This window comes from Culex pipiens, chromosome 3 (assembly GCF_016801865.2).
Source record: "Culex pipiens pallens isolate TS chromosome 3, TS_CPP_V2, whole genome shotgun sequence".
NCBI classification, from domain to species: domain Eukaryota; kingdom Metazoa; phylum Arthropoda; class Insecta; order Diptera; family Culicidae; genus Culex; species Culex pipiens.
The window spans coordinates 33,811,532-33,834,137 of record NC_068939.1 but is presented as its reverse complement, the minus strand read 5'-3'; the positions used below and the strand labels follow the sequence as shown (position 1 = coordinate 33,834,137).

General features: G+C 36.9%; 1 protein-coding gene and 1 long non-coding RNA gene across 3 annotated transcripts in view; one reads left to right on the top strand and one right to left on the bottom strand.

The window, feature by feature from the left end:
- LOC120429902 (uncharacterized) overlaps positions 1–22,606 on the top strand; it is a 170,813-nt gene that overhangs the window by 37,692 nt on the left and 110,515 nt on the right. The gene's annotated exons all lie outside the window — the stretch shown is intronic.
- Positions 17,689–18,349, bottom strand: LOC128093648 (uncharacterized). Its single transcript, XR_008212661.1, has 3 exons — positions 18,196–18,349; positions 18,058–18,138; positions 17,689–18,000 (listed from the first exon to the last, which is right to left on the bottom strand). It is a non-coding gene; the product is annotated as an uncharacterized LOC128093648 (long non-coding RNA).

Here is a 22,606-nt window from a genome sequence, read left to right as displayed (position 1 = left end):
CCCCACCCTCCCAAATTCCCAACCAATCAACCCCTCGATGGCATATCGTCGTAATCGAGGAAGCAATTTGCAGCGATGTGCAATTTCCGAGATGTTTGATTCTCGATTTTTTGTGTGTGTGCTGTTCTGCTGTGCACATCAAGCGCAACTAGAAGCTTACAAGTTGCATCGTATCGACGAACGCTACAGGGCAGAAGTCGCAGGTGACGGTGGCGGATGATGATTTGGATGGCAGATTTGTGTAGTTGTCGGTGACCCGGTTGCGGATTGCTGTAAAATGCATTCGTCTGTTGCGCTAGTCAGTTAAACTAACTTTTGGTTGGTGTGGAAGATTGGCAGATTTGAATTTGCCTATTTTGAACTGGAATTGATTTGCGGAAATGGGATGTGTGTCACTGAAGCGCGGATTTTCGTAGGTAGATGGCCTAGTTTGAAAACGGAATTGTGTTGAAGTCAGATCAGAATCTTGAGGACAAAAGCCATATTTTTGACACATTCAAATTTTGAATACATTTTTTCAAATGTTTTAATTTATTTTTTTACGTTGAAAAATCAAATCAACGATAACGAAGAAGATCAAGGCGACTTTTAGAAAATATTTTTTTAATAATTATACTTTTTTTTCAAAACAAAATTTGATCAAATTTAAAATTCTCGAAAATAATTGGAAAGATTTTTTATAAACCTTGGCTTTGGATAATTTTGCCAAATTCGGAAATAGTGGCTAAAATTTGTAAAACAATGAAGAAAAAATTACAAAACTATGAAATATGCCAATTATTATAAGTTTAAAAAAACCAAACCAAGCAATTCCAGTCCAAAACAAGAATTTTTTAGGAACTTTTTGCTCGACCCTCTCCGATTAAAAATGAAACATTGTAGACATGTTGTCCTACGCTTATATACACAGCAAAAAATCCGATGGTAAAATCGCATGCAAAAGCATGCACATCACCTTCGTCAAAATAAACACTTAATATTACACACTGCATGTACAATTTTTGCAAACACAAAAAAAAATGCAACCGACGGGATTCAAGCCCAGCACCAACAGTAAGGACTGGCGCCTTAGCCCACTCGGCCATTAGACCGATGAAAAGCTGTATGGATAAACGCATTTATGAGCTTGACATTTCGGTCAAGTAGGTTTCCTATACTGATGGGCTACATATTTCAGGGTGTAAAATTACATAAAATTGCATAAAATAATGCAATATTTATTTTACACCCAGGCCTTTTACAAGCAGCTGGATTACTACTTTTTTTGCTGTGTGGTCAAGCACAAACTTGTAGGAAATTTGACGGGCTTTCCGAAAAAAATACTCTGAAAGAAAAAAATACACCACTTCTATGACATTTTTTGATTTCTCAGTTTAAAAGTCAAATTTGAAGGCGCCCACGATTTTTTTTCGTTCAAAATTTTTGTAGAAATGGCCTAAGTTGTTACAAAAAGACTCACGAAAAATGAGGTGGGAAAAGTTATCCCACAGATGGTTATCCCAGAAATAATTTATAGCGCTATGACGGCCATCTTGATTTTTTGTATGGCATGTGAGATGACTTGTCATGGTTATCCCAGGAACAATTCTTAACAATGATTCTAAAACTTTAAATAACGAACAATTAACATTACCTGGACCAAGTTCTGGAAAAAATTGATGCCCTACATTCCTGGAGCATGAAAATGTAGATGTGAATGAAAAAAAAATCCAGAAATATATGAACATCGAATATTTTAATTCAAACATTGAATAAATTTAAAAATCCTTCTAGGATGGGACTCTGGGTCATTTTCTGGACATTTTTCTTGGCAAAACTTGTTGCTTTACATTCCTGGAGCATAAAAATACAACTTGCCATAAGGCCATGTGGACGAAAAAATTCCAGAAATATGTGAACATCAAATATTTTAATTCAAACATTGAATAAATTTAAAAGTCCTGCTGGGATGGGACTCTGCGTCAAACAAATAACTACTTTGAAAAATTTGGAATCGAGACCAGCATTTCAAATGTGTGAAATTTTGAATGTGCGGCCTTTTTAAAATATTGGTCTTGAATCCTAAATATTATTTTTTTGATTTTTTTTAAATTGTGACATGGCGGAAAATCTTTATCTTTCGGAGGAATTTCCTGATCGATTCCTGGTTATGATGGACGTTTTTGGCTAAGTGTTGATTATTTGAAAAAATAATAGAAAATACACACAAAAATCTTAAGCTATTTTGAGATTTATATTTCAACTCAAATCAAAAACTCAATTTTTTAAATTTTGATAAAGCGAGATTTTTTATTTTTTTTTAAATTGTGTTTATCTTTGTCCATCATAGAAAACAGTAATATTCAAAAAGTTGAGAAAGTTGTCTGCTTTTTTGGACATTGCTGTTCCGACCTTTGATGGCTGAAATAAACTCTTGCAAAGAATAAAACTTACCAAAATAAGTGTTTCTATTTTCTACCCGATTGACCCGATTGAAACTCGATGATCAGATTTTCAATGTAAAAAAGTGTAAGTTCCGTGAAGAGTTTTGATTTTACGATTGCAATAATGTCAAATTATATGATTTAAGCCCTTTTGAAATGTAAGTCGCAATCCAATTCTTTTTAAGATAGTAAACTTGGTTTATCAAACATCAAATTGTGTTTTTTTATTAATAAATTACACTACTCGACAAAACAAAACTTGTGTCAAGGGATTGACGATATCTCTTCCGTTCCTGAGAGAAAAGGCATCCCCGAATCCGATGCAATCGACAGAATTTGATTTTATGTCCACGCGGACTGATGCGAATCTGGTAAATTTTTTAACATAAAAAATCGAACAATTTAAAAAAAACCATGCGTCTCCTCCCAATTATATGAGCCATCTACAAGAATATGGAAGCGCCTGGTGCATAGCCATTTCCTTTAAGCACAACGGAAACAACCAATACAAATGTATAAAAAAGTTGTCAAGTTCTCGGGGGGTCCACAGCTAGCATTTTTTGTACGATTATAAAAAATAAATATTAAAAGTTTAAAATTAATTTATTTAAAAAACATATTTTTTGATTTATTTGTTTACTGAAATTTTATGTATCTCAAAGGTCTATGGGTATTTCGGGACTGCCTGGAGTTAAGATCTACGAGTCTACCGCCGTAACAAGTAAGAGGTCGTCGGATTTTGACCCCGAATCTTGTGTGTATAGCATCAGTGCATATGGTAGACTACTGTATGAATGTGTTGGGATGTTCATGGTCATCCAAGGACTCCCTGGAGTTAAGATCTACGAGTCTACCGCCGTAACAAGCAAGAGGTCGTCGGATTTTGACCCCGGATCATGTGCGTATAGCATCAGTGGATATGGAAGACTACTGTATGAATGTGTTGGGATGTTCATGGTCATCCAAGGACTCCCTGGAGTTAAGATATACGAGTCTACCGCCGTAACAAGCAAGAGGTCGTCGGATTTTGACCCCGGATCATGTGCGTATAGCATCAGTGCATATGGTAGACTACTATATGAATGTGTTGGGATGTCCATAGTCATCCAAGGACTCCCTGGAGATAAGATCTACGAGTCTACCGCCGTAACAAGCAAGAGGTCGTCGGATTTTGACCCCGAATCTTGTGTGTATAGCATCAGTGCATATGGTAGACTACTGTATGAATGTGTTGGGATGTTCATGGTCATCCAAGGACTCCCTGGAGTTAAGATCTACGAGTCTACCGCCGTAACAAGCAAGAGGTCGTCGGATTTTGACCCCGGATCATGTGCGTATAGCATCAGTGCATATGGTAGACTACTATATGAATGTGTTGGGATGTCCATAGTCATCCAAGGACTCCCTGGAGATAAGATCTACGAGTCTACCGCCGTAACAAGTAAGAGGTCGTCGGATTTTGACCCCGAATCTTGTGTATAGCATCAGTGCATATGGTAGACTACTGTATGAATGTGTTGGGATGTTCATGGTCATCCAAGGACTCCCTGGAGTTAAGATCTACGAGTCTACCGCCGTAACAAGCAAGAGGTCGTCTTATTTTGACCCCGAATCTTGTGCGTATAGCATCAGTGGATATGGTAGACTACTGTATGAATGTGTTGGGATGTTCATGGTTATCCAAGGACTCCCTGGAGTTAAGATATACGAGTCTACCGCCGTAACAAGCAAGAGGTCGTCGGATTTTGACCCCGGATCATGTGCGTATAGCATCAGTGCATATGGTAGACTACTATATGAATGTGTTGGGATGTCCATGGTCATCCAAGGACTCCCTGGAGATAAGATCTACGAGTCTACCGCCGTAACAAGTAAGAGGTCGTCGGATTTTGACCCCGAATCTTGTGTGTATAGCATCAGTGCATATGGTAGACTACTGTATGAATGTGTTGGGATGTTCATGGTCATCCAAGGACTCCCTGGAGTTAAGATCTACGAGTCTACCGCCGTAACAAGCAAGAGGTCGTCGGATTTTGACCCCGGATCATGTGCGTATAGCATCAGTGGATATGGTAGACTAATATATGAATGTGTTGGGATGTTCATGGTCATCCAAGGACTCCCTGGAGTTAAGATCTACGAGTCTACCGCCGTAACAAGCAAGAGGTCGTCGGATTTTGACCCCGGATCATGTGCGTATAGCATCAGTGCATATGGTAGACTACTATATGAATGTGTTGGGATGTCCATAGTCATCCAAGGACTCCCTGGAGATAAGATCTACGAGTCTACCGCCGTAACAAGTAAGAGGTCGTCGGATTTTGACCCCGAATCTTGTGTATAGCATCAGTGCATATGGTAGACTACTGTATGAATGTGTTGGGATGTTCATGGTCATCCAAGGACTCCCTGGAGTTAAGATCTACGAGTCTACCGCCGTAACAAGCAAGAGGTCGTCTTATTTTGACCCCGAATCTTGTGCGTATAGCATCAGTGGATATGGTAGACTACTGTATGAATGTGTTGGGATGTTCATGGTTATCCAAGGACTCCCTGGAGTTAAGATATACGAGTCTACCGCCGTAACAAGCAAGAGGTCGTCGGATTTTGACCCCGGATCATGTGCGTATAGCATCAGTGCATATGGTAGACTACTATATGAATGTGTTGGGATGTCCATGGTCATCCAAGGACTCCCTGGAGATAAGATCTACGAGTCTACCGCCGTAACAAGTAAGAGGTCGTCGGATTTTGACCCCGAATCTTGTGTGTATAGCATCAGTGCATATGGTAGACTACTGTATGAATGTGTTGGGATGTTCATGGTCATCCAAGGACTCCCTGGAGTTAAGATCTACGAGTCTACCGCCGTAACAAGCAAGAGGTCGTCGGATTTTGACCCCGGATCATGTGCGTATAGCATCAGTGGATATGGTAGACTAATATATGAATGTGTTGGGATGTTCATGGTCATCCAAGGACTCCCTGGAGTTAAGATCTACGAGTCTACCGCCGTAACAAGCAAGAGGTCGTCGGATTTTGACCCCGGATCATGTGCGTATAGCATCAGTGCATATGGTAGACTACTATATGAATGTGTTGGGATGTCCATGGTCATCCGAGGACTCCCTGGAGTTAAGATCTACGAGTCTACCGCCGTAACAAGCAAGAGGTCGTCGGATTTTGACCCCGGATCTTGTGCGTATAGCATCAGTGGATATGGTAGACTACCGTATGAATGTGTTGGGATGTTCATGGTCATCCAAGGACTCCCTGGAGTTAAGATCTACGAGTCTACCGTCGTAACAAGCAAGAGGTCGTCGGATTTTGACCCCGGATCATGTGCGTATAGCATCAGTGGATATGGTAGACTACTATATGAATGTGTTGGGATGTTCATGGTCATCCAAGGACTCCCTGGAGTTAAGATCTACGAGTCTACCGCCGTAACAAGCAAGAGGTCGTCGGATTTTAACCCCAGATCTTGTGCGTATAGCATCAGTGCATATGGTAGACTACTATATGAATGTGTTGGGATGTCCATGGTCATCCAAGGACTCCCTGGAGATAAGATCTACGAGTCTACCGCCGTAACAAGTAAGAGGTCGTCGGATTTTGACCCCGAATCTTGTGTGTATAGCATCAGTGCATATGGTAGACTACTGTATGAATGTGTTGGGATGTTCATGGTCATCCAAGGACTCCCTGGAGTTGAGATCTACGAGTCTACCGCCGTAACAAGCAAGAGGTCGTCGGATTTTGACCCCGGATCATGTGCGTATAGCATCAGTGGATATGGTAGACTACTATATGAATGTGTTGGGATGTTCATGGTCATCCAAGGACTCCCTGGAGTTAAGATCTACGAGTCTACCGCCGTAACAAGCAAGAGGTCGTCGGATTTTGACCCCGGATCATGTGCGTATAGCATCAGTGGATATGGTAGACTACTGTATGAATGTGTTGGGATGTTCATGGTCATCCAAGGACTCCCTGGAGTTGAGATCTACGAGTCTACCGCCGTAACAAGCAAGAGGTCGTCGGATTTTGACCCCGGATCATGTGCGTATAGCATCAGTGGATATGGTAGACTACTATATGAATGTGTTGGGATGTTCATGGTCATCCAAGGACTCCCTGGAGTTAAGATCTACGAGTCTACCGCCGTAACAAGCAAGAGGTCGTCGGATTTTGACCCCGGATCATGTGCGTATAGCATCAGTGCATATGGTAGACTACTATATGAATGTGTTGGGATGTCCATGGTCATCCGAGGACTCCCTGGAGTTAAGATCTACGAGTCTACCGCCGTAACAAGCAAGAGGTCGTCGGATTTTGACCCCGGATCTTGTGCGTATAGCATCAGTGGATATGGTAGACTACCGTATGAATGTGTTGGGATGTTCATGGTCATCCAAGGACTCCCTGGAGTTAAGATCTACGGGTCTACCGCCGTAACAAGCAAGAGGTCGTCGGATTTTGACCCCAGATCATGTGCGTATAGCATCAGTGGATATGGTAGACTACTATATGAATGTGTTGGGATGTTCATGGTCATCCAAGGACTCCCTGGAGTTAAGATCTACGAGTCTACCGCCGTAACAAGCAAGAGGTCGTCGGATTTTAACCCCAAGTCTTGTGCGTATAGCATCAGTGCATATGGTAGACTACTATATGAATGTGTTGGGATGTCCATGGTCATCCGAGGACTCCCTGGAGTTAAGATCTACGAGTCTACCACCGTAACAAGCAAGAGGTCGTCTTATTTTGACCCCGGATCATGTGCGTATAGCATCAGTGCATATGGTAGACTACTATATGAATGTGTTGGGATGTTCATGGTCATCCATGGACTCCCTGGAGTTAAGATCTACGAGTCTACCGTCGTAACAAGCAAGAGGTCGTCGGATTTTGATAAATAAGACGACCTCTTGCTTGTTACGGTGGTAGACTCGTAGATCTTAACTCCAGGGAGTCCTTGGATGACCATGAACATCCCAACACATTCATATAGTAGTCTACCATATCCACTGATGCTATACGCACATGATCCGGGGTCAAAATCCGACGACCTCTTGCTTGTTACGACGGTAGACTCGTAGATCTTAACTCCAGGGAGTCCTTGGATGACCATGAACATCCCAACACATTCATACAGTAGTCTACCATATGCACTGATGCTATACACACAAGATCCGGGGTCAAAATAAGACGACCTCTTGCTTGCTACGGCGGTAGACTCGTAGATCTTAACACCAGGGAGTCCTCGGATGACCATGGACATCCCAACACATTCATACAGTAGTCTACCATATCCACTGATGCTATACGCACAAGATTCGGGGTCAAAATAAGACGACCTCTTGCTTGTTACGGCGGTAGACTCGTAGATCTTAACTCCAGGGAGTCCTTGGATGACCATGGACATCCCAACACATTCATACAGTAGTCTACCATATCCACTGATGCTATACACACAAGATTCGGGGTCAAAATCCGACGACCTCTTACTTGTTACGGCGGTAGACTCGTAGATCTTAACTCCAGGGAGTCCTTGGATGACCATGAACATCCCAACACATTCATACAGTAGTCTACCATATGCACTGATGCTATACACACAAGATTCGGGGTCAAAATCCGACGACCTCTTACTTGTTACGGCGGTAGACTCGTAGATCTTAACTCCAGGGAGTCCTTGGATGACCATGGACATCCCAACACATTCACATAGTAGTCTACCATATACACTGATGCTATACGCACATGATCCGGGGTCAAAATCCGACGACCTCTTGCTTGTTACGGCGGTAGACTCGTAGATCTTAACTCCAGGCAGTCCTTGGATGACCATGGACATCCCGAAGTACCTATAGACCTTTGAGATACATAAAATTTTAGTAAACAAATAAATCAAAAAATATGTTTTTTAAATAAATTAATTTTAAACTTTTAATATTTATTTTTTATAATCGTACAAAAAATGCTAGCTGTGGACCCCCCGAGAACTTGACAATTTTTTTATACATTTGTATTGGTTGTTTCCGTTGTGCTTAAAGGAAATGGCTATGCACCAGGCGCTTCCATATTCTTGTAGATGGCTCATATAATTGGGAGGAGACGCATGGTTTTTTTTAAATTGTTCGATTTTTTATGTTAAAAAATTTACCAGATTCGCATCAGTCCGCGTGGACATAAAATCAAATTCTGTCGATTGCATCGGATTCGGGGATGCCTTTTCTCTCAGGAACGGATGAGATATCGTCAATCCCTTGACACAAGTTTTGTTTTGTCGAGTAGTGTTATTGAAAAATATTAAAATACGTTTCAAAACAGAAGTTTTGAGGAAAGTTTTATCGTTTTTAATTTTTATTGAAAAATAATTTCTTCCCGATTTGCGGTTCTACTTAATTTTAAAAGTTCTGAATATTAGATTTTACTTTCAAATCTATTTGTTCAACATTGCTATGCTTTTTCGTTATACACCTTATTTCAATAGAATAAATAAAAAAAAACACAAATTATAAAGTTAAAAAATGACCCACTGCTCCACAGGCGAGAAAACGATTTTTTGGGTTATTTAAAGCATCTGTGTAAATTTAGAGCGAAATTGGTAAATATAAACCCATTGCTACTCGAGTTAGTGGAAAAAATGTTTTTCATACAAAAATGATTTAAATCGATAATAACTTTACGGATCGGGTTGGGAATGTTCTACAAAGTTGTAGATCAATAAATTTCCAATAAGAATCTCACTTTTGAGAATATTTGGATGGGAGTAGCACACCCTGCAGACAAAACCGTAAGAAAATTGGGTTTTTTTATACATTTTTCCTATTTTTTTTCCATGCAAACTTCACCGTCGAGTATCAAAGGGTAAATGTTGACCGATTTTGCTCATATTTGTTCCAGAGTCGTAAAATAGGTCAAGGAACAATAATCAGCGATTTTTTTTTAAAAAAAGGCTCATATTCTGGGAACCCTAATGACGATTCATTAAAGATTGCCAAAGAGACGTTAATTCCAGTCTAAAATCATCCACCCAAAACCAAACAAATATTTAGATTGACACCGCGTTCAAGTTGAACGTTCCCGCCGAAAGCCAGCTGCAAAATTGCATCTTCTAGCACTATTTTCGCCACACTTTGAATCTGTTTACACTGCACTTGAACTGCGCCGATTGCGCGGCACCAGGCTAAATTTTACACCCCAGCAAAAAAAAGTCGCACAAAACTGCAGCAGAGAAAAAAAAAATTTAATAAATTGGCACAAGCTCAAGGTCTCGTCCACCGTCATCGCTCCCTCGCTGTCAATTTCCATTTATATAAACAAAGTTACTTGACTTTACTCCAACCCAGGCGGCGCACGCGGCACACAGTTGGGAAAGTTGGCGCAAATCCACACGAGCCGATGGGGTTTATTTAATTTCAAGTTTGCGCTTTTTTTTGCATTGGGAATTGACGCCATGCTCTGCTAGTTTGTCAATTTCCGTCAATTGATTGCGGTTTGCTGCACTTGACGTGGACGGATTGCAGCAGATGCTGAGGTAATCGATAAAGTTAAACCTTAAAGTTTTCCCGGAAAGTAGGCAACCGTCCAATTTGGGTTTTCCAGAAACCTCTCCGTAACTCATGCATAATAAAATAGTACACGTAAATTGACTGATTTGGGTCACACTGCTTGAAAGCTTCCAAGTGCTTTGAAAGTGCCAGGGGTTGACAGTTCTGGGTTAGAACTTTACACCTTCTTTAGTGAGAGAGTTTCCTGGAGGGAATATCGCAAGTGTGCTAGACGCCATCTGATTTACTCTGTCTGTGGCAGGTTTGTCAGGAGAACCACGTGGATTGACACGCGTCAGTACGGTGTTTCAATGCATGGAGACAACATGAAATCGCTTTCAAAATGAAAGGACCTAATAATTTGATTTTAGTAATGTTAAACTTCTGTTAAAAATTACGGTAAAATTTTAAAATATATTTTAAATTTTTCACCTCTGTTGAAAAAAAAACCCGGATTAAAACAACTTTTCACATGGGTAATTCGGAGCCGTTTACATAAAATTATATGTCTCACGATTATTTTTATCATTTGAGTTATGGACATTTTTTAAATTTGTGGCTTCTCTTTTCAGTGAGGTAAGGCATTTTTATTTTGAAAATACTTAAATTTTCAAAATTTTGAAAATGGTAACCAAGCAAATTTAAATTTTATATGCTTTTTTAATTTAGTGAAGTTTTTTTTTTTAATACTAAATTATCAAAAATTGCCGTATTTTTTTTCGAAAATACTCAAATTTTCAAAATATGCAGTATGGATATGAAACAAAGTGAAATTTTCCATGCTTCATACATTCATTCAAATTGTGTAATACAAAAAAAATACAAAAAGGGGAACAGCATCTAATTCCAGCGTGCCTCTAACGTTTCCATATCAGCACTGTGACATTCATTTACAGCTCATTAAAAGTGTTTTCAACTGAAATCGAGTGATAAATAGCTCAACAAGAAGTGAGCAAGCCAGCTTCCATCAAAAGTTTTGCCAAATATGTTGCTTAAATAGTGAAAATCAGCAAATTGGTTGGAGTTAGGAGCGAGTGCTTAACCTGCCAAAGAAACGAGAATTTCCCCAACGTTATACGTTTTTTGAGATTCTTTTTTTTTTGCATTTTACAATAAAAGCTTGAATAATGTGAAAAAGCATACAAAATAGAATATTTTTAAAATTTTAGTACTTACGAAAAAAGTACGCAATTTTGTGATGTTTTGTTGAATTTTCCAACAAAAAAAACGAGTCATGTGAAAAAGCAAATTAAATTTCGCATCGTTTGATACTCATATTGCATATTATGAAAATTTGAATATTTTTGAAAAAGACAGTAACAAATTTTAAATTTCTGATTAAACTTTATTAAACACTTTCAATTGCTTAAAAATGAATTTGGATGCAATGCACACCTAAAATGAACTCAAAAACTCTGTAATGTACTAAAAACTAGCATATTGTAATTTGATTATTCACCTATAAAACTGAATTGAATTGAATTTATATTTAAAAAACTGTATTCATATGAAAAAGCAAACCGAACTTCGCTTTGTTTGATACCCATATTACAAATTCGAAAAATATGAGTATTTTCGAAAAAATACGGTTATTTGTGAAAACATTAATATTTAAAAAGAACACTAATAAAGAGAAAAAGCATGCAAAGTTTCGGTTCGTTTGATACCCATATTGCAAATTATGCAAATTTTAGTATTTTCGAAAAAATACGCTATTTTGTGAACAATGTTTAGAACATATTTTACATTGAAACTAATTAGATTTTTTTTTATATTGTTTTTTTGAAAGCATTGAAAATTTAACATGAAATGGTTTAATTATTCCATTTTAGAATGATTTAAAAAAATGAGTTAGCATCCTTAATCGGCGATAAGATTATCGCCGATAGAATTATCGAAATAACGTTAACGATAACGATAATTTTATCGTTAACAACCGATGATCATTACAGTTATGCTACCCTTAAACATTTGCAAAATATAATTTCTTCAATAATATATTTTATTTATGAATTTTACGTCTGTGATCTATAACAGACCCAAAACCCAAAAATTTAAAAATTAAAGTTTGTTAAAATAAAAAAAGCCTTTCTATGTTTTGAAATGGATTTATAAGCGTTATTCTATAACAAAAAAAAAATGAAAGTGATTAACCATCCTTTTTTTAAGATTTCAAGAAGATAGCAAATTTTCAATAGAAATTTATTTTAATTTAATTTTTTATTTAGATTTGAAAATATCAGATTTTTTTAACACGAATGGAAGATTTTTTTTACTTTTAAGGATTCACCAATCTTTTAACATCATTTAAAGCTATTTTAAAGAAGAGTAGCATAGCATAGCATAGCATAACGGGTCTGCACCACACTGTAGGGGGTGCCACAATGGTCAATTCAATATTCTTAGACAATTTGATTGCTGCCCGGTACATCCAAAAATATCTTAGAACGTAAATTTCCACACTGTGCTCCAAGGCTACGCCCATACAGTCCCGTGGGGATTTGGGAGGGGATGTTTTTGTTGTTCACTAGTGGCAAAAGTGCAGGGAACCCATGCGACTTTTAAAAGTGAACGGAATATTTTTGGGAGGTTTGGAATGGGGGTTAGGGGAATTTCATCGGGCCGATGAAAATGGTTGAATGCGTAATGTATTAAATGATTTGGAAGTTTGTACGTGTAAATGTGAGTCTTTAGTGTATTATATAATAAGCATGTAGTTTTGTAAAAATAATAAATGAAACAAATATAATACACATAATAAATATAATAAATAAAATCAAGATGATTCCAGGAAGCTGTAAAAAAATTGCAGTAATTTGAAATATAAATACTCCAGATGGTTCCCATGCTGTTCTAGAAAGTATCGTTAATTTAAACAATTTGATCATATATGGTATGAGGAGATGGTATGTTACAGGGAAGGAAAAGGATGAGGAATAATATAAACAATTATATAAATCATATAGTGAGTTGATAAATTTACACGCAGACAGTAAAATTACCACAATCCCTCACCCCATACGAACAGCGACACAAAAGCACACACAAAAAAAAAATTAACCTGAATAATCACGACTTCGACTGACACGCAACAATATTCATTAGCACAATGACCCCCCCATTATTTAATTATAATAACCACTCACCCAAGCACACAAACAGCTACACAAAAGAAATGAAAATGAACATGCAAAAACAAGACAACGCGTCCCCGTGGTCAGCGCACTAATCTTTAACGTGAAGACTTCCATCATTGTCATGATTTTTCGTTCAAAGATATAAATTTTGCGTCGCTTTGAATATTTTGACAAAATTCCTTCAACAAGTTGTTTAGAGTAGTGCCCTACACAATGTCATGCTGATTCATTTTGGTAACGATTATCCCATTCCTTGTAAAGTTATGAAAATCGTCATTAATCAATGATTGCCAACTAGGACGTCAATGACTGTGCCACAAAATTATATAAATTTTGAAGCACAATTAATATAGATCAAAAATTCCTTCAGTGGCTTCAATTTGGCAACAAACGGCACATGCTGATTCCTTTTGGTGCTGAAATTCATCAAATTGAATTTAATACAGAATATTTTATAGCGATGATCAAATTTCTTCGAAAATGATCAACGGCTTCACCTTAAAGCTATTTTAAAGAAGGGTATTTATTTATAAATATTATATCATTTGAAGAAATTTATCTTTATTAGAGCGTCCAATTTCCCGTCCCGCGAAAAAATTCCCGGGATTTCCCGGAATTTTTTTTTCCCATTTCCCGGGAAATTTGTAAACTTCCCGGGAATTCCCGAAATACAAGCTTGTTTTGAAATTATACAAAAAATAATTATGAGAGAATTTAATTCATTTCAACCTTATTATTCCTATTCAACTAATTAGCTTTTCTGTAAATTTTATGTCAAGGTTTAATTCAGATAATATTTATTTATTTATTATTTAGGAATTTTGTTTGCTAATATGTTGGGTAACAAAAATTACGCTATTTTGGATTAAATATAAACTATTTTATTTTCGACAACCTATTTAAACTATTTCTTTTTGTTATTTCATTCATATATATGAATATATATATATTCACCTCTTCCGGCCAGTATTAAAATTGAGATTTGTTTGACATTTTTGTTTATTGGTTGAAAATTGAATTGATATAATTAAATTATTCAAAAAGAGTCGTTCGTTAAGAATTTGTTTAAAAGTTTTCGAGAAATTACTGTTTGTTATAAATTTATAAAGCACATGAGCTACCAAGGGCATTAGAGGGTTAAATATAAATAAAATATCGTTTAATTTCAACCACTTTTACAATATTAAAATTATTTTAATCTAATTAAATAATTAGGCTATATTACCATATAACCATGGGCTATATTACCATATAAACCATGAAAAATGATTAAAAATAACTTCGTATCATATGAAATTTATCCAAAGAATGCAACTATATTTTAAAAACATGCTCCAAATATTTTAAAACTTTGAATAGTAATTTCATGAAACAGTGTTTCAAGTTGAATAGCGCTAAAAATTACATTTTAAAGGCAAATTCAATGATAATCTATTTATTTACAAGTTGAAAATACTTGTTCTGGAATAAGTTATTTGCCATGAAAAACTATATTTTTGCATATTTTTTTCACTTTCAACTTTATGGTTACTGAGGCAAATTTAAAAACAATTTAATTGTTCTGGAGCATAGATTTTCACTGTCCAAACACATTGAATAAAAAAATGCTGCTCAACAAAAAATACTTAAATTTTTTTTTTGATTTGGTACGATTTGAGAGACAGCATAAAAATTAGAAAATCTATATATTTTCTCAAAGTTGCATGATTTTTTAGCCATTGAATGATCCTCAGACTCATTTTGACCATTGAAGTTGCTGTTCTATACAATTCTGTTGCAAAATATCAATCAGAATAAATTTCGTTAAATTTCAAATTTCCCGGGAATTCCCGGGAGTTCCCGGGAAATTTGTTAAAAATTTCCCGGAAATTGGACGCTCTAACATTTGAAGACACAGAAAAATGCGTCTATTATCATGAAAATTATGAAATTCATCAGGACTTTTTGCTTGATTTGATGATTATAAGATTCCAAAATTTAATTAAACTTAGGCAAAGTTTTACTAGAATAATGAATTTGATAAAGATTCAACCTTTATAATCAGCAGTGATCAAAATAATATCTTTTCACGCACATCAAGAGGAAAGAATCGGAAGGGACTCTCTCGCACACGAAAGATCAGTAAAATGAAGCTAAAAAATCATCAGTTGGATTATTCGGCAAAACACCGATATCACTATTACAACATCGAAAATAACCTGTTACTTTGCGTAGATGAACTTAGGTTATAAACAAAACGAAAACGATAGTTAAAGTGATACTGATAATGATATTCACTAAAAATCTTAGACTGATTGGTTTTCTTTGGACAGTTTTACGATTTTCTTTTGCATATTTCGCCTTTTCTTTCGTTCGCGGTTAAAGAAATCTTTAGCCAAAAAGATTTTTTTGCGATTATTCCATCATTAATTACATGATTTGCTGGTTTGAATGAATGATTTATTTATTTTTAAAAAGCAGAACAAAGGGTTAACCTCTAATATCAATTTTTTGGGTAATTTTTGAAATAACACCAACTTTGAACATTTGTGGGAAATGCTTTATTTTGGGGAAATTTTGCATTTCTTGTATTAGTTGTTGTATAGAGTAGTAAAAAAACGAAACAATAATTGGAAGGAATACATTTTCATGTTAAGCATTCCTTAAAAAAAAAAAAACAAAACATTTTAGCACACTCCCTAAAAATAACTTACATCTAAACATTCAAGTCCATAACATTTGACGGTCAAGTGTGTCCCCTCGCAAGGGTTGGTGCAAGAGGTGGGGCGAGGTCAAACACTTGCTCCGACACCACATCAGGCCGCCAGCAAAAGCCATCTCCAGCGCTAAACATGCTCAAATTATGCATGCAAACGTGTGTCCTCTGTCCACATACACCAGCGTCGTCATCATCATCATCATCATCATCATCGTGAGCTTCGTTTGCCGTTGAGGTTGGCCTAGTGCCGCCAAAAAGGTACCCCCGGCTGTTCCGACCTCTGTCCGCCGACTATCTCAGCTGTTGGCCGTCCGGACAAATTGGCCCGACTCTAGAGACGACTGCAAATGGTCAGCAAATCTCCACCACATCTTTTGGTCTTTTCGGTCCAGGGGACTCGTCAAATATTTAAAAAGATCTGTCTGAGCCAATGGACAGTGGGCCGAGTGTTGGGCAAAATTCGGTAATATATTGTGAGAGAAAAAATATGTTGACCATTTCTTGTCAATCCACGATACAACCGTCGTAGTCCAAAGCTGAGACAAGTGCCGCCGGCCGTGGCGTTTCCAGCAACAAATTCATTCTAATTTCCCCCCACTCCAACCCCGGAACGTGCCTCACGCCCCCAAGCCCACCGAAGCCCCGCCATCATTCACCAAGTCACATGCAGCTGGTTGTGAGTATTTATTTTTTTTGCTTCTTTTTGCCCGGCTTTTATTCCTCCCTCACTTTAGCCACTTTTTGGTCAAATCCCATAAAATCGGCTGGCGGTCGCGAAGTTTGCGCGCGGAGGCGGCGCGGCATGGCCAAGGAGTGGCTGCCAGACGGACCTAAATACCCAAAAAACGGCAGAATCTCGGCAAAAAAAAAGCGAAGATCCGGATAATGTAATACTATAGCCGTTGCGTAATATTACTTGGGACGCGACGCCGACGCCGACGAGCGCCCGTGGGCACGGATAAAATTAGACTGACCGGTGAGTAAAATTGGGATGATTTTTTTTTTTGTGTGTGGACAAATTTGAGTGAAATTGACATTTTTTATCGTCTTTTATGAGCATGATGTTTAAAAAAGGGACACAACAGAAAAAGTCAAAAAATGTTTTCAATGTATTGCATCAAAATTAAAAAAATAATAATCGTAATCTGGTGCAAATTAAACAAATCGTCGCCGTCATGCTAACTTGTCGTACATGCATTTTGGGCCAAATTGGGTTAAGAACAACATTTTGTGCAGCTCACAATGCCTCACCTTTTGATCTTCACAAATCCCCAAAATTCGATTTCAATCCTGAGATATTCAACAAAAACCGAAAAAATCCGTGCATTTTTGTCCTTTACATATGAAAGTAGTTTCAATCTTGTCATGCTAAATTGATGTAAGTGCGACAACTAGCCAAAGGGATTTCAGGTCAGAACGCGTTTGACGCACGTACAAGTTAGACTACCGTAAACATTTGTAATTATAACTCGGAACTCCAGCAACCAATTTCAACCAAACTTCGGGACAATACACAGAATGGTCAGCCAAACTAAACGTGTCTGTTGTTGTTTACATTGCGTGCTCTAGTTTTTGTTTATTCAAGGTCAAACATTAAAACGCGTTTTTCTTGGAACGTAGAAATGGCGGGTAAGACAAGATAGCACGACGACGTCGACAAGAGGTGAATTGCGACAACTGTTCTCGTTATGTTTTCAAGTTCAGATGACAACCATTGGCGCTGGTATTTCAATAAAAAGGGTTGTTCAATGTACAAGTGGGCAAACATGTGCATTGATTTAAAAAAAAATGAGAAAGTGCGACTATTTTCAAAAAAGTTTCATTAAACTGGCCATAACTTGAAAACGGTGCTGTTGACACCGGGAGGAAATACTAAGTCAGCGACTCTTTAGCGAACGACGATATATTTGTTGATGATGTTGCTATTAAGCTACAATCGAGAATAAGGAGCATTTAAACTGTTTACCATTTCAACTAGGTTTTCTTACAGTTTCGGTGACCTGCTTAAACTGCTAGTTTCCTCTCCACCGGTAAACTACTTATGGCGAATTCAACCCTGGATGGTAGTTTAGTTCAATTAATAACTGATACGGTACGATAAATTCATAAACTAACGATTTCTTCGTAAAGTGCAACAGGGGGAAGAAAGCCCTGACCAAACCACCGCCTAATCAATATCTAAGCTGAAATAATAGTTCTGTAATTAATACATGAGCGGAGAAATCAGTCAACTAACATACGTCAACTAAATAACTTTGAGGTTGTAAGAAACCTGCTCGAAACACCTTCTCACACCGTATTCTAATAAACTGCTCAATAAACTGTAAAATTTAGATATAGTTACACATAAATGCAAAAAAAGGAAACAACAAACGTACTGATCAAATAATGCAAGATTACTATCTCGAGTCGCAAATTGATATCATCCGAAATATTAATATTAAGAAAACCAAAATTCTTCCTGCAAACCAGCGAACGTGGTAGACATCAGCTTCAACTTTTTCGTATCATGTAGTTTGACACGATCAGTCGGTGACGGCTACCAGCTACGTGACGGATCCGAGTAAGTCATGGTAGGGCTCCTGCCTGAGCCGAGGGGCTTTGCGGTAGATCATCGCCGGCCGTGCGCCCAGTACCAACAGGTGCCCTTTATAAAAATTTCACAAAAGTAATTTTTTGTGAAAAATGAAGTTGATAAATTTTTGCGATCAATATTTCGATTTTTTGAAAAAAATCAGTATTGATTCAAAAATTCATAACTCGGTCAAAGATTTTTTGAACAACCTGGAAATTTTTAGCATTTTATGTCCTCTAAAACATATCAAAAAATAAAAAAAATAAAAATAGTGTTAATTTGCAAATCAAGTTTTAATTGCAAAAAGTTAAATTAAAAATCACAAAAAGTGTAGTCCATATCCATACCTACAACTTTGCCGAAGACACCAAATCGATCAAAAAATTCTACCAAAAGATACAGATTTTCGAATTTTCATACATAATTTTTGTATAGACAGCTGCCAAATTTGTTTCGAGAATTATATGGACAAACTAATGATGTAAAATGGCTTCTTTGGGCATACCGAAGGCACCAAAAATGTTCTAGTCGGATTAAAAAAGACAAAAAAAAAATCGAATGACCGAAATCTGAGAGAACTGCTAAGCCTAATTGATTTTATTTTGTTTTTACGCAACTATGCATTGGAACTTTAACAATTTTATTTTTGTTTGTCTTGTTCAAGCATGTTTAAAAATGATTAACAATGCAGGAAAATTACTTTTAAATTCATTTTTTTTTTATTTTGCGGTGCACATCTATTTACATTAAGATCACGTTATTTTAAAAAAATATACTTTGCCCTATAATTTTTTGAGCCAATGATTTGCCGTCAAGATTTTAGAAAAATATTTGCAGCGGCCTTACATGAAAACGTTACTTAATCCACCTTTAGGCGGTTGGTGCCTTCCTCACATTCATAAAGTAAAGACACTACACATCCTCAAAAAAGTGTATAAATAACACTTATTTTTTCATCAAATTATCTGAGATCCGGCTTCAAAAAAGTGTATCAAAAACACTAAAGCACTTATAACTATTGATAGGGTTGTCAGATCTTCAATCTTTTGGGCTTGTTGGAAAGGTCTTTTGATTACCTATCCAACGATGGGTCACATGATAGATCCGGACAACATTTTCATCAAAATATTTGAGATCCGGCTTCAAAAAAGTCTATAAATAACACTTAAGTGCTCATAAATTTTGATGGGGTTGTTAGATCTTCAATCTTTTTAACGCGTTGGAAAGGTATTTCAAATACCTTTCTAATAATATATAGCATGACGGGTTTTCTTACAAAAACCACCCTTTTTTCAATCTTCCGAAGTTTAGCTAAAATCGTTTTTTAGCATAACTTTTGAAGTACTATTCTAAACTTCATAATATTAACTAGGGTTTTGTGGGACCCCAATCGGGACCCCGGATCGAATGAGATTAAAACGGTCCAAATCGGTTCAGCCAATCCGGAGATAATCGTGTGCATATTTTTCGGTGCACGGACTCACATCCAGACACACGCACAGACATTTGTTCAGAATTTGATTCTGAGTCGAGGTATGGTCACGTATACCTCGACTCAGAATCACCACGAGGTCAGATAAAGAAGTTCATTTTTCGAGTGATTTTAAAGCCTTTCCTCATTGAGGTGAGGAAGGCAAAAACATTCGTTTGTTTCCTGATATTTAAATATGATTACTGAAATTTATGTTAAAGCAATTTGCAATCGATAATTCCTATTTCGTTTGATTTTATCTTTTAAGATACTCAAAGATCATGTTTTCAATGAAACAAATTTCAATTTTGAAAATGTATTTTGCACTAAAAACTATGAATCGAATATTTTTAAAATGCATTTGAATCAACAATACTTTCAATGAAATCGTCAAATTGCTAGAATTGCTTATTTATAGGGTAATTCTCTACCAACTCACACGAAATCGGGAAAAGTTGCCCCGACCCCTCTTCGATTTGCGTGAAACTTTGTCCTAAGGGGTAACTTTTGTCCCTGATCACGAAACCGAGGTCCGTTTTTTGATATCTCGTGACGGAGGGGCGGTACGACCCCTTCCATTTTTGAACATGCGAAAAAAGAGGTGTTTTTCAACAATTTGCAGCCTGAAACGGTGATGAGATAGAAATTTGGTGTCAAAGGGACTTTTATGTAAAATTAGACGCCCGATTTGATGGCGTACTCAGAATTCCGAATAAACGTATTTTTCATCGAAGAAAACACTAAAAAAGTTTTAAAAATTCTCCCATTTTCCGTTACTCGACTTTAAAAAATTTTGGAACATGTCATTTTATGGGAAATTTAATGTACTTTTCGAATCTACATTGTCCCAGAAGGGTCATTTTTTCATTTAGAACAAAATTTTTCATTTTAAAATTTCGTGTTTTTTCTAACTTTGCAGGGTTATTTTTTAGAGTGTAACAATGTTCTACAAAGTTGTAGAGCAGACAATTACAAAAATTTTGATATAAAGACATAAGGGGTTTGCTTATAAACATCACGAGTTATCGCGATTTTACGAAAAAAAGTTTTGAAAAAGTTACTTTTTGCGTTTCTCTTTATTTCGTCGTCCGTGTCTGTCGCGGGTGACCATGAATGGCCATGATCGATGACGACCAACTTTTTCAAAACTTTTTTTCGTAAAATCGCGATAACTCGTGATGTTTATAAGCAAACCCCTTATGTCTTTATATCAAAATTTTTGTAATTGTCTGCTCTACAACTTTATAGAACATTGTTACACTCTAAAAAATAACCCTGCAAAGTTAGAAAAAACACGAAATTTTAAAATGAAAAATTTTGTTCTAAATGAAAAAATGACCCTTCTGGGACAATGTAGATTCGAAAAGTACATTAAATTTCCCATAAAATGACATGTTCCTAAATTTTATACAGTCGAGTAACGGAAAATGGGAGAATTTTTAAAACTTTTTTAGTGTTTTTTTCGATGAAAAATACGTTTATTCGGAATTCTGAGTACGCCATCAAATCGGGCGTTTAATTTTACACAAAAGTCCCTTTGACACCAAATTTCTATCTCATCACCGTTTCAGGCTGCAAATTATTGAAAAACACCTCTTTTTTCACATGTTCAAAAATGGAAGGGGTCGTACCGCCCCTCCGTCACGAGATATAAAAAAACGGACCTCGGATTCGTGATCAGGGACAAAAGTTACCCCTTAGGACAAAGTTTCACGCAAATCGAAGAGGGGTCGGGGCAACTGCTGTGTGAGTTGGCGGAGAATTACCCTATATCTATTTAATTTAATCATTGAATTTGAATCAATCATCCAAAAGTTTAAAAAACAATTTCAAAAAATTAAAAAAATATGCAAAAAGTTCAAAAGTTTCCGATTTATTAAAACTGCATAAACAAGCGTCAAACAATGCGTTGTTTTAAGAAACATGTTTCGCAAGTGAAAATTAAAAATAGTAGCGAACGATAGCATTCTACAAAAACTTCAAATTAAACTCGCGTTGGTTTTAAATTTAAGAGAACTTCTGGATCTTGGGATTACTACTATTTATTATCAATTATAACTAATAATCTTGAGATTATCCATTATCTACAGAATCGTCAACCTTTTAATTCAATCTCCCTTCCAAGTAGATCCAGAGCAAGCAATATATTTATCAGCCTGGGCAGCTTTCTGAATGGCATCTAATCGTAATAGTACATCACTTCCAACACCCCATCAACCCTGTTCAACCCCCTGCCCAAGTACAAACAGAAAACCACACCAAACGTGTTGGCTTCCATGACACCAGATCAGACGAAGCAAACACAAAAAAAGAAGTGAATATTAGCCACAAAAAATGGTTAATAATTTAAATATTTACACTGCTGTCTGGCCACGCTGGAATCTCTAAATGGGGAAGGATTATAAATAACACACACTTTTTTTTGGGTTGCGTCGTTCCCCTCCTCCTTCTGGTGAATCCTAAGCAACTGATGAAAGAGGAGGAAACGGTTGGGGGTGGGTGTCAGGGCGAATATTTAAATTTTTATTTCATCACCACTAAACAAGCCAAACCTTCCTCTCCCATACGAAAAAAAAAAACGGTCAGTCCAAACTTCTAGAGGTCGTTCCGAAACCGACCCACCCTCTTCGTACCCTCGCGTACAAACTCTTACTTTAGGCACAATGACGATGATTGTTTTGGCGCGAACTTTTTTGCCGCTCGAATATTTTTTTTAGTCGAGAATTCACAATTTTGGGGATGC